We start from the raw sequence: 12,651 nt of genomic DNA, 5'->3' as shown, positions 1-12,651 counted from the left end.
TTTCAGACAGATTTCTTTGCTGCTTGCTTCTGTGAAGGGTTGTTTATTCAATTATTTCTAGTGGGCTTTTCCTGAGCATGGCTTTCATGCTGGAGAGTCACTAATGGAGCTTTCTGCTCTGGGACAATGCAAAGTTCCAGGAATCCTGGATATATAGGTTCTCCCAGGGCACGCAACTGCTTCTCACTTACTTCCCTAAACTCATACTCCTGTTTAATTCCTGGCAGCCCCCTCCATTTATTTACAAAGTGCTTTTAGGATCTTATCTAGCATTTTTTCAATGAATTAATTGAATTCTGAATGAATATTTTTTTAAGTAGCATTTAAATACAGTTGAAATCAGTACAGATATTTGTGGGAGAGATCATCATTTTTGCAATCTGTTGCCATTGCTGGGTGCCTCAGTGAATTGGTGGGTCCCTTCAAATGACTCCTACACCAATGATCAGAATTGGTAAATTCTGAATGGCATATAGATTGGAACCACTGTTCATGTGAGGCATGTGAAAACCCCATCCTCGCTTTCCCACTAAGTGACTTTGTTAACCTCTCTGGTGTTAAGCCACACTCTGGGGCTTGAGTTTTCTCCTCTCTAAGATGCATTGTTTTATCTAGTGTATCTTCTTGAGCAGTATGTGTTACAGAGGTTCTGGGAGATACTGAGCTCTTTGACACCTACCCACTGGCAGCAGGAGCCCCTTGCCAGTCATCTGTAGTCTTCAACAGTCTCATCTCTGTATCCCGGTGTGCTACACAAATACCATTTTCTGTGTGCACTCTGTTGTGGAAAAGGTTAAAAAGTATGGTCTAGAAAATCTCTAACAGTCTCTCTGTCTCTAAAATTCTTGATTCTAAAGTTAACTTTAGAAGTGATTAACTATTAACGCATTTTTCTTCTCTGGACACTTGTTCGGTGAATGAGCATATTGTACCCAAGAGAAGGGAGGGTGGGTTTTACGTAGAGTTACTTTGAACTGAAATCTTCAAAAGGAGTTGCATATCTTTTTGAATGAGGAAAATCCCAAGAATCTTGGGCTAAGTGACTTGTTCAGAGCCAGTAATGCCAATCTAGGATAATAGTTCTGCTGATTTGAACAAGCAAGACACTTGATGGCTCCTTGGACACAAATCATATTTTTTTTATGACTAGTTTCATTGTGCTGCTTCTCCTCTTCATTTTTCCCCCCATGAGTACAGTATTATAGAGACAGCTTACATGACTTCATGTCCTTTTCTTCCTTTTTTTTTTTTTTGGTCTATATTTAATAGTTTATGCCTTTGTTTTACTTTATGTTTTCAATCCCTCCATTTCCCTGGTATTTTGAACAGCTTGAAATAACAGAAGCTGATTTCACTTCTCAAAGATTCGTATGCATAAAACCTATGAGAAAAAATGATTGGTTTTATTAATACCTGAAAGCATGGGTCCCAACATGCTCTACTTCTGGCTGTTTCCAGCATGATCCTGAGTCATGCTTTAAGAGGAATGTTTAGCACTCAGCAACCCAGAGTTCAGTCTGGCCTGGAACTGAACTGCGTTCAGTCTGGCATTGTTTATGTTGGGATGTAGCATGTTTTTAAAACAACAGATTCCTGTCTCCACTCCACTCCTACGAAATCTGAGCCTCCATTCGTGGGGGTCAGAGAATGCAGTTTTACAAAACTTCAGTTTTAGCTTTTGGGACGACTTCTCTGGAAACAGCTGAAAGAATGAATCACTTGGCTGAACAATGGAGGAAATGTTGGAAAAGACTCATAGATGATATATACATATATTTGTCCTTGAAGAATATATCAAATATTTGCCTGATGAGGAAGACTGGGGCAGGATATTTTGGTCAGAAGGAGTGGCATGAGTCAAGAGTGAGACTCCATGGCATATCTTTGAGAACTGTGAATGGTCTGGTGTGACCGGGCTGATCCCCAATACAAGAGGTAGAAATGACAGAAGATGGGTCAGAGAAGTATATTAGGACTAAATTGTGAAAAGTCTTGAATGATAAGGAATTGCATGTTATTTCATAGGCAATAAAAGTCACCAAAAGATTCATAAACATGACAATAATGTAGCAAGATTTTCATTTGATGATATAATCATGGCAGCAATATGGAGGGTGAATTGAAGGGAAAAGAAATTGGTGGCAATGAGACCAATTACAGATTACTAGAGTAGTTCAGAAGAATGATTATAGGGCAGTAGCCAAGGACAAGGAGAAATGGGGCATAGATTTGAGATTATTCATTCACTCAGTAAATATTTGTTGACTATTTATGTGGTAGGCCGTGTGCTAGCTGCTAGAAAAAAAAAACAAAAACAAACCAAACTATGAATGTTCTAAGACAAATAAAAAATATGTACTGTGGGTGTGTGCATGTGAATGTGTTTGTATATGTATATGAATAGAAGAACTATTTTTAAAATAATGGTATTTTCTTTGTGGAAGAAATATAAATAATTTTGTTTTTGTTAGACATTATTGAATTTTCTAAGGTGTCTACAATGAGAATGTATCACATTTTTTAAGTGTTATAATTTTAAAATGTATATATTGGTTTGCCTCCCAGAATAGTAGTGAGAAGATAGATGTGTGAACAAACAACTATATAGCTCTAAGGTAATTGTTATAATAGAGAGATGTTGACAAATTACTGAAAGCATGTGAGCACTAGCATCTAAGTGTGCCGTCAAGAAGCAGGGAATCTTCATGAAGGAGGCAGCATTTCAAGTGAAGCTTGTAACATCTGTGGGAGTCCCAGAGAAGAGATACTCCAGACAAGGGGAATAGCACTGGAAGATCAATCTGAGTGAATAGGCAGGTGTCAGATTTTGAAGAGTCTTGTATTTTTTGTAAAAGTGTTCAGAATCGATCTCGTACTGCATTATGAAAATGCAAGCAGGAAAAAGACATGCAAATGTTCGTGCCATGAGTGCCATTCCAGCAGCAGCATGGAAGTTAGGTTAAGGTGATGCAGACTGTGGGATGAAATTAGAGGCAGGCAGGAAGATCAGTAAAGAGACAATTGTGATAGTTTAGGAGATAATTAACAGGCAGTAGTGATTTAATTGGTTGGATTGTGTGGGGAGGGTGTGTGCATGTGTGCACATGTGCATGACACATGTGTTTGGTGGGTAGATGGTCTTTATATGCAGTTGGAGGGGATGGTTGTGAGACTGACATCCAGTCAAGTTTTTGAAATTCAGTTTTTAGTTGTTCAGAAATAGAAGATGATAAGACACAGAACAAACTTGAATTGTTTCTCAAGACAGGGCTCTGTTGTGTCCATCATGACCATGAGACTCTCTTGCTCTCTTCCGGGCATGGTAGATTATTTTGGATCTCCAGGCAGGGTAGTTGGAAGACACCCTTCTCATTTAAGTCCATCATCATTTCCTTTTTCTTATGGTTAAGTATTGCAGACCCAGAAATGAGCCACCAAAGAGAAGTAGAAGCCTGGAATATGACATTGTTTAGCCATATCCTCTCAATTGCTATAAGTCATATTGGTTATATCTTTTTGTTTCTTAAGAAAAAATGCAAAGAAATTAGCAGTTAGGCTTTCAAAGTTTTCTTGATCTTGTCTTCTTAGATGCAAGAGGTGAGTGGATTTTAAGAGAGACATGTGGATAAATTTTTAAGGTTTTTTTTTTCCTGAAAGAATAAGTGAATCATAAGGTCTGATTACTTATTTATTTACTTAAAAAAAGATTTTATTTATTTATTTGTCAAAAGAGAGAGAGAGAGAGAAAGCACAAGCAGGCGGAACAGCAGGCTGAAGGAGAGGGAGAAGCAGGCTCCCCGCTGAGCAAGGAGCCTGATGTGGGACTCAATCCCAGGACCCCAGGATCATGACCTGAGCCAATGGCAGCTGCTTAATCCACTGAGTCACCCAGGTGTCCCTGGTCTGATTATTTAAATACCAACCTCTGGTAATGATAAAATTGCAACAGATTCACATATCTTTTCGAATTCTTATTCTTAGGAGAACTAATACTTGTGTCTATTGCATAGGAGTCGTTCTAGTACTTTGCATATTTTAATGGATTTAATGTGCACAATAGCTCTGAAGGTGAGGTAGGTACTATTGTCATATACCCTTTTATAGATTAAGAAGTTGCAAAATAGATTAAGCAATTTGCCCTAGTAAGCAGCAGTTTGACTTAAAAGTTTATGAGCTTAATCCTGATGCTTTAGTATATATTAGTTACTTTTAAAGAATTGATGAAAAATCATGGTAAGGGTTATAGATTTATTTTTTGAGTTATAGATGTATTTTTAAAGAGTTTGAAAATATATACAAAATATTATAGGTGCCTCATTATATATCTTTATAAAGAATGTACAAAATCATTACATTTTTAAAAGTATTTTATGTGTCTTTTGATATTCACAACAACCTTAAGGATAAAGCAGAGAACAATATTTTGTCCCCATTTTTAAAGGAGAAAATGAAGTTCAGCAAGATTAAATTATTTACCTAAGGTTGCACGGCAAATAGTAAAGTTGGGACAACAATTTAGATTTGTCCAGTGTTTTTCCCATCAGGCCATCTTTCTACTTTCATAAACAGCAATCCCATGGCACCTTTGCAGGGTAGAGGAAACGTGGGGCAAAATGTGACATTTCTTGAAATCGGTGTTTTGCTCAATCACAGAAAAGTGCAAAGTAAGGTAAATATTTACTACTGGTACTGTATTTAATACCAAATCTAAATTTGAAGGGAACAGTAGCTAAATCATTTTATTTATTTATCTATATATCTATTATCTACTATCTATCCATCTAACTATCAGAACTACAAGATCCAGTCTTACCAATCCAGTTTTAGAAATGATGGTTTTTCAAAATGAATATTTTGGAAATTAGACTATCTTCAATGCCTGTTGTTCTTTTAAATATTTTTTCTTAAAGTGTTTCTGAGAAGAATCAAAAAATTTTATTTGATCTTATTTAAGGCCATTCTAAAAACCAATCTCTCAATGTTATTCACTGAGAGTAGTTTTGAGATAATTAATTGTGATTGTATCACTGATTAGTACAGTTTATTCCTTCTGATTTTTTGTTTGTTTTTTAAATTCACAATTCCCTTTGGAAGTTAATCATCCTGCTTTGCTGCAGATTGTGCATTAATAAAATCATAGTGTTTAGAATGTTCTAGAACCATCCTTTCCAAGTTGCTACTTCAGTTCAGTAAACCATGTTTCCTTCCAGGCATAGTGATTTTCTGGAACTTACTCTGAGAGCAAGAGCAATAGAAATGTCCTGAGTTTGTTACAAATCTGGGAAATAACTATAGGAGAAAATTTATGAATGAGATATATAGAAAGACAAATAAATTGAGGGAATGGACAGGGTAGAGAGGAAGATGGTAGCAGTAGCTAAAAAATTAGGACAACTTCTTTCTTGCTAGTTTACTCTTCCTGCAGAAAAAGTCTAATCACTATGCTCTCAAAGGACTTAAGAACATGCTTTTTGGCTAGCAGCCATGCTGTGGAAACATCTGCTGCTCTTCATCCTTGAATTAAACTTGGTTTGCAGTGAAGCAGACCAGATGATGAAGGAAAGGCTAGTTAATGAAGAGAGAGCATGCATACACACAGGCTGGCCTGGTGCATGACAGGGGTGGGAGAGGGACAAGCAGACTTGTGCTGAGCCCTATGCGGGGTTCCATCTCATGACCCTGACATCATGACCTGAACCTAAATCAAGAGCTGGACACTTAACCCACTGAGCCACCCGGCTGCCTGTGACAGGGGATTTTTAAGTTGGTGCTGTAGTGTCCATGTATATAATCACTCCATAAATTTCCTCACTTTTTTATCATGAATGGGACAATCCTCTTTTTCACATATACTTCTCAGCATGCAATCATTCTTATTCTGATGGCTGTTTTTTCTATTTACCATATCTCCCATGCCAAAACTGTGGTTGTTACGTGTGGGGAAGGAGAAGTAGTATAGCTGAGGTAATGGAAAATCCACCATTCCTTGTCTCTGTCCTCCTATAGGAAGTCTTATATATGTCTTCCTAAAAGCCAAGGAAATTCTCCAATTTCCTAGATTTTATTTAATTTTCTCTTTCCCTTCTATGTTCTTACAGCATTTAACTAATGCTTCTGATATGGAATCTGCTATCTAATACAAAAGTTTTATATTTGTCTCTACTGCTTGATAATAGCCGTCGTATTATATCTATCTTTGTATTCTCTAACACCCAGCAAAATTACTCCTTGTACATAGTAGACATTTAATAATTGTAAAATGAATCAATGAGATCACTATTTCCATATATTTTCTCTAGTTCTTTTTTTTTTTTTTGCTATGCATCAGATATATTCTTATATCATACTTTTTTAAGAAACAAAATTAGATTTTATTTGAAGAATATGCTAAATCCTAGATAATTCCTTTCTTGATGATCAGGATAATAGTCCACCAGTAGCAAGCTCCTGAGAGATTTTTAGAATCATACTATAAGCAGATACCAGTGAGTCCAGATGTACATTAGGAAGAAAAGTCACCATTAGTTGAATATCACATTTGGTGCAAGGCTTGCCCTGGTCCTGTTCTTGTAAGGTTCTATAAGCCCTGTTCTTGACTGGCAGGTTGGTTAGCCTTTATGCTTTGGCTAGGGAATGGGGTGGTTACTGATGGTGATAGCTGTGGACATACTAGGCACTGTACTTTCCACATGCATTATTCCATCGAATTCTATGGTGCAGGCACAGAGAAGGTAAGTATCACACATTAGCATGTGAGGGAGCCTGGTACCCAAACCTCCCACAGTTTGCCTCTAGCCCTTATGCTTAACCACAACATATTCTGTTTCTGTCAAGTTTCCCTTTCTGGAAAAAGAGAATGAATTGAAATGTTAAATGGCAAATTGAATTTTCTCATGGAAATAAAATTAGCATAGGGCATTATTTGCTATGTGTTTTTAATGACCATTGACCTTATTTTTAATAGAAGTGACTCTGAGTGTATTTAACCTATTGATTAGTGTGCACAGCAAGTAACAGTATATGTACATGAATTAAACAGGGCAACTAAGTAATGAAACATTTTAAATTATAATAAATGTATACTATTTCATTATACCATTTGGAAGAGTTCTTATCTTCTTCATCGGTGCCTTATTTTCTACAAATCAGAAGACAAAGCAATAGTTTTTATTATAACTATGTAATCCAGAAAAGCTTCTGTGGAGGGATATTTATAGGCATTTTCAAGGAGGATTTTGTGAATTCTGAGTCACTTCATAGATTTTTGCAGTTTTCCTTTTCATTCAACAAAGCTTCCTACAAAAAGAACAAACAGAGATCAAATTCTTCATTATTATACATCTTTCAAAATGAAGATCTTTCTACTTTTATTTTATAATTTTTTTAGATCTTTCTATTCTTGACTTGTTATTTCACTGTCATTCATAACTTTATCTTGGAACCCTACCTGAATTTTGAATTATTGAATTCTATATCACAAATTCACTATGTACTTGACCTATGAATAACATGGGAGTTAGGGGCACCAACCCCCATGCTGTTGAAAATCTCTGTATAATTTTTGACTCCCCCAGAGCTTAATTGTTAATAGCCTACTGTTGACATATACATTGCTGAAGAAAAGTCTTTTCTTATATAAGCTGTTTGATTAGTATTTTTTGGCGTTTTGAGACTGAAAGAGATATACATGATACAAGAAATAAGCACAGTGTTGTCTGGGACCCAACAGAGGGCTATCTGATCCAGTCTTGAGAGTTCAGAGACATATTCCCAGAGGGAGTGAGATTTGTATAGCCTGTCAAAGATGGGGCAGAATCATTTTATTTTTTGTAAGGATGGGTCCACGTGGGCTAAGGTAGGCAGGACTGACACAGAGAAATTCACCCCTTTTCCCTAAATTCCTTTACCTCCCCCCCGCCCCCCAGAGAAAAGTTGTTGCCTGGAAAATCCAACAGAAGCTTCTAGTCCAGGGAAGCCTCAACCACATTTTGAGCCACCTCCCTACCTTACATAATTTACCAAGTACCATATATATACATTCCAAAGTCAAATTGCACTAAATCAAGGACAGTGGATTGAAGATACGGTGAAGTCCTGAATTTGGGGTGGAAGACAAGGATTTTATGTTTGGTGTCATTACTTGAGTAATGTTACTAACCATTGCAGGGGAGCTGTTAAATATTCCTACCTCGATTTCCTTTCAGGCAGCATGAAATTTGTATTGTCTCTCATGTGATATTAATCAGTACCAAAAAAAGGACTCAGAATGCTTGGAGCAAGGAGTACTAAGAAAATTTATTTTCTTATTCAAGATACATATTCGGCTACATTTACCAGAAAACACATTTCTTTGTACTAATCCATAATTTAGGTATTAGGTTATAGAGAAAAACCAGCTGTATTTTTCTGATGAAATAAAATAAACTTTTGCTCCTTTGGGCTTATGTTTTAAACTATCAGACCTAATTCTTGCTAATGTGTCTTTTTTACAATAGATGTGGTGTACATGCTACAAATCATGTGACCGTTATTAGACTATTTCCCAAGGAATCTGATGCATCAAATGGGGCTGAGGGAAAGACAGTCCTTTGTTCATTTGTACCAGATTCCAGAAATCTACTAGTTCTGAGGAAAAAACTGAAAATGTATTTATTTGTAAGTTATTTTATGTTTTTCAAGATACTTTTAATCATCTATTAATTTAATAATTCCCCACAATAATTCTGTGAGTTAAGTATTATAATTTTCCCCATTTTATACTTTGGGAAAGTAAGGAGGTTCAAGAGTGTGGCCTAAGACCCAGGAGTTACTGGAGTAGAGTCAGGTCATGTGGGCTGCCTCACAGGCAAGAGATTGTGCCTGTGCTAGCCTCCTCCTTGTGGAAAACTGCTTCTCTACCCTCACCTCCAGTGTGTGTTCTAACTGGGAGCTCTCTCATCCTGTGACCTCAGTCCCGTGGGCAACACTAACTGACCTTGGAGTGGCCACTTGACCTAAACTGGACTAATAATAACCCTCCTGACCTAGCTTATGAATACATGAAGGGAGTCAAGACAATTAGAAGTTTTCCTCACATTTTTTTTGAATCTGGATGAAGAGAGGGATGAAGGAAAATGAGGGAGGTGATGTGGAGAGAGAGTCCTCTTCTCTGGCTGGAAAGCTGTTCCTATGGGAGCCAGAAGAAGCCACTGAAAGATGTCATGGTAGGCACATTGAGAGTACTGGTCCAAGAGAAGGAAGCTGACCTGGCAGCGCGAATGTCCCTGATCCAGTTTTCCCTCATGACAACTGTGTTTTTAACCTGCTGCCTGTCTGGTTTCCTGAGCCAATAAATACCTCCTTTTCCTTTGACTAAGCTAGTTCCAGCTGGGTTTTTGCAACTTCCCACAAGGGTCCTGACTCACACAACTACAAAGAGGCAGAACCAGAATTCAAATGGACTTTCTTACTCCCATCTCCACTCTAATTCCACCAAACTACAATATCTGTCATGCCTCTGTTCTAGGGTTCTCAGGTCCTTCTGGAATTAACATTCATTTATACTAGCGAGACTAGATAAGTTGTGCCAGGTGCAAGTTTCTGGCTTTCTCTCGTGGCTCTTAGGATTTATGCTTCCTGAACATTCCAGAGCGGTATTTCTGGTAAGAAAAACTAAACAGCCAGGTGGACTCAGGAGAAGCTAAGTTCTGGGCTGAAGTAAGTTGTTCAGATTTTGCACATTTAAACTGCCTGGAACTCTTTGCTGTTAGGTCTCAGATCCCATTTTCCCCCTTGCAATAATAAAAGCCAAAAAAGTGGAAACATGGGGGATTTTTTTTTCAAATATGGATTGTGATGGTCTCCCAGAAGAATTAATTTTAGAACTATAGCCTGATCATTTGATGTAACTATAGCCTTTGCTCACCATATTCACTAGAATAAGATGGTCCATTCTTCCTGAATGACAGGAAACAGTTCTTCACTCTTCTGAATTCATTATATATGTTACCATTGCATATTCCAACATCTTCTAAAATCTTTTCTCTAATCCATTCCACTTGTTTTTTCAATAAAAGATTTTATTTATTTGAGAGAGAGAGCAAGAGAGAGAACAAGCAGGGGGAATGAGCAGAGGGAAAGGGAGAAGCAGACTCCACGCTGAGCAGGGATTCTTACGTGGTGCTCGATCCCAGGACCATCAGGACCTGAGCCAAAGGCAGACGCGTAACCGACTGAGCCATCCTGGTGCCCCTCCATTCCACTTGTTTTATGGAAAATCTTGGGTATTTTGATGTCATGGAGTCCTTGACCCAGATTCTTACTTTCAAATAACATAAATACAGATTTACACTAAAAAAGCATGTGCATTTATATACATATAATGCATGCATTATATATACAATTAATATAGACTTATCTTTAACAAATTACAAGATTTTTTTGGCATAGAAGTAGGACACTCAATTAAACGATTTTTTTAAGCCTCATAGTTCTTATATTCTTCATAATAACTCTCCGTGATTGATGTCTTTTTAAATTCAATTCAACTTAGAGGTGAAGAAATTCATTTAAAAGGACTACATTATGCTCTCTATAGTCATAAATTAATATATTCATAGGATATATCATTTATGACAAGAAAACAGTTCTGCTTAGTTGTTCTTGGCCATTTGGATAGGGCCATTTTCATTGAACTAATTGGCATAATAGCAACGACAACAGTAACAACAACAAATACCTATTCAACAGAAATTCAATGAAGAATATTAAAGACAAAACCAACCTGAGATCCATAATTCAATTAAGAGAGTGACCAAGATTACAGTGAAGAGTTTTAGAAGGTCAAGTCAAATTCTGCTTGTGTTCTCACTGACCTGCAATGCTGTGTGACAGGATTCAGTGCCAAGTCAGTTTTAGCTGTCTCTTTTTTCCTTACCACGCTTGCAGCCTCTACTGCCATCAGTAGAGGCAAGAAAAGGCAATGGAAGCCAGAGGCAAAAACAATAAAAGCAGACCCTTGCTTGAGTTTTCAAGTTACTCATCACCCTGGTTTATAGACTTTCCGTGAATATGTATGTGATTTCGTTTTCATTGCCAAGTCACCTGATTTCTCAAGTCCTGGCTTAGGAAATGAGATGAGCAGGGAGGAGTGCCATTGGCTCACGGAAAACAGTGTTTGTTACAAGTGCCGTTTGTTTTATTTTTACTGTACAGCGTATAATGTGCCATATAATTACAAGGCTTGATTATTTATAGTCTGAGGTCAAAGAAGGCAAGGATTAGTCTCTATTTTTTTATTCCCAATTTTCCTATAACAGTTCTGCTTTGCTACACTCTTACATTCCAAGATATGATTTGCCAGAACAATGATGGACATTTTGATGTCTGATGCACAAATAATCTCTCCAGAATAACTGGAAATTTTAATATTTTGGGTATCTGAAATAATACATAGAGGTAAGCTATAGAATTTGGTGTAGAATTTATGTTTTTCTCTAAAGAGAGGAAAAACACTAGATGTGATACCTACTCTAAATTTGGTGTATGACTTTGAAGAATTTAAGAAATCATTTCTTCCTAAGGAATTTGTTAAAGGCTCTGAGTAGCTGAAAGTCAACAATAAAATTACTCTCAACTACTACATTATGTGGGTCCACACTTTCCTCACTTACAAAAACCAAATTTAATTATTATGCATCAGATACTGCATTAATTGCTATATATATTTATATTATATATATATGTAATTTTTATACATGTATTTTCCTTGTTTATTTTTTTTTTTAAAGATTTTATTTATTTATGTGACAGAGAGACAGCCAGTGAGAGAGGGAACAGAGCAGGGGGAGTGGGAGAGGAAGAAGCAGGCTCCCAGCGGAGGAGCCTGATGTGGGACTCGATCCCGGGACGCCAGGATCATGCCCTGAGCCGAAGGCAGACGCTTAACGACTGCGCTACCCAGGCACCCCATATTTTCCTTGTTTAAACTTCACAGCAATGTGCACGCATTAGGCATAACTACCCCCATTTTGCAAATGAGAAGTCTGGGAATATGCAATTAAATAGCTTTCCCTCACCTGCAGCTAGTAAACAACTAGGAATACATACTTAACTTCCTTGGGGGGGCTTATTAAAAATAACAGTAAAACAAATGTTAAAATTTACATTCTGCAATATTGTGGAAAGGAGATCTGTCTGGAGCCCTAATTCTTCCTCCTCACTAATCTGCACCCTAGTAAGTGAGGGCATTCCTCCTGAGCTAGAGCTCCAAACTTTTGCTATATTTGGTGAGAATTCTTTAATTAAGCTAGCAGATTAGGACATAAATTCATGAATATACTGTAATGGTTCAAAAACAGACACTGGCACACCTACCTCCAGCTAGACAAAGAGCCACAGTTTGAAAACTTGTTTGTGTGGACATCATTGAACCCTACCTCTTGAATTAACTATTACAGTGCCTGTGTTGGAATAGCTCAAAAAGAACATTTCTAGAGGACATATTTGTAATGTAGTGGTAGAGATACTCTGATAAAGAGTGGATTACTTTTGCTTTATGGGTATTTTTTTTTTTCTCCTTAGTCACCTACTACTGTTAGCTGGTGATAATTATAAATAAGAAATTGTCTCATATTTTTAGGATTTCTTAGTATTAGATCATTGTTTCTAGAT

The 12,651-nt window shown here is 37.1% G+C and overlaps 1 long non-coding RNA gene across 2 annotated transcripts; it reads right to left on the bottom strand.

Annotated features, from left to right (window-relative positions):
• Nucleotides 1-4,354: 4,354 nt before the first annotated feature.
• LOC125281019 (uncharacterized) lies at nt 4,355-11,048 on the bottom strand. 2 transcript variants are annotated; one of them, XR_007188001.2, is made up of 3 exons: nt 10,763-11,048; nt 10,156-10,300; nt 4,355-7,296 (listed from the first exon to the last, which is right to left on the bottom strand). It is a non-coding gene; the product is annotated as an uncharacterized LOC125281019 (long non-coding RNA). The 2 variants fall into 2 exon arrangements; XR_008958608.1 differs by having other exon boundaries at nt 10,854-11,048.
• Between the last annotated feature and the right edge of the window lie 1,603 nt (nt 11,049-12,651).

Source organism: Ursus arctos, unplaced genomic scaffold (assembly GCF_023065955.2).
Source record: "Ursus arctos isolate Adak ecotype North America unplaced genomic scaffold, UrsArc2.0 scaffold_11, whole genome shotgun sequence".
Classification (NCBI taxonomy): Eukaryota; Metazoa; Chordata; class Mammalia; order Carnivora; family Ursidae; genus Ursus; species Ursus arctos.
This window is presented reverse-complemented; position numbering and strand designations above follow the sequence as displayed.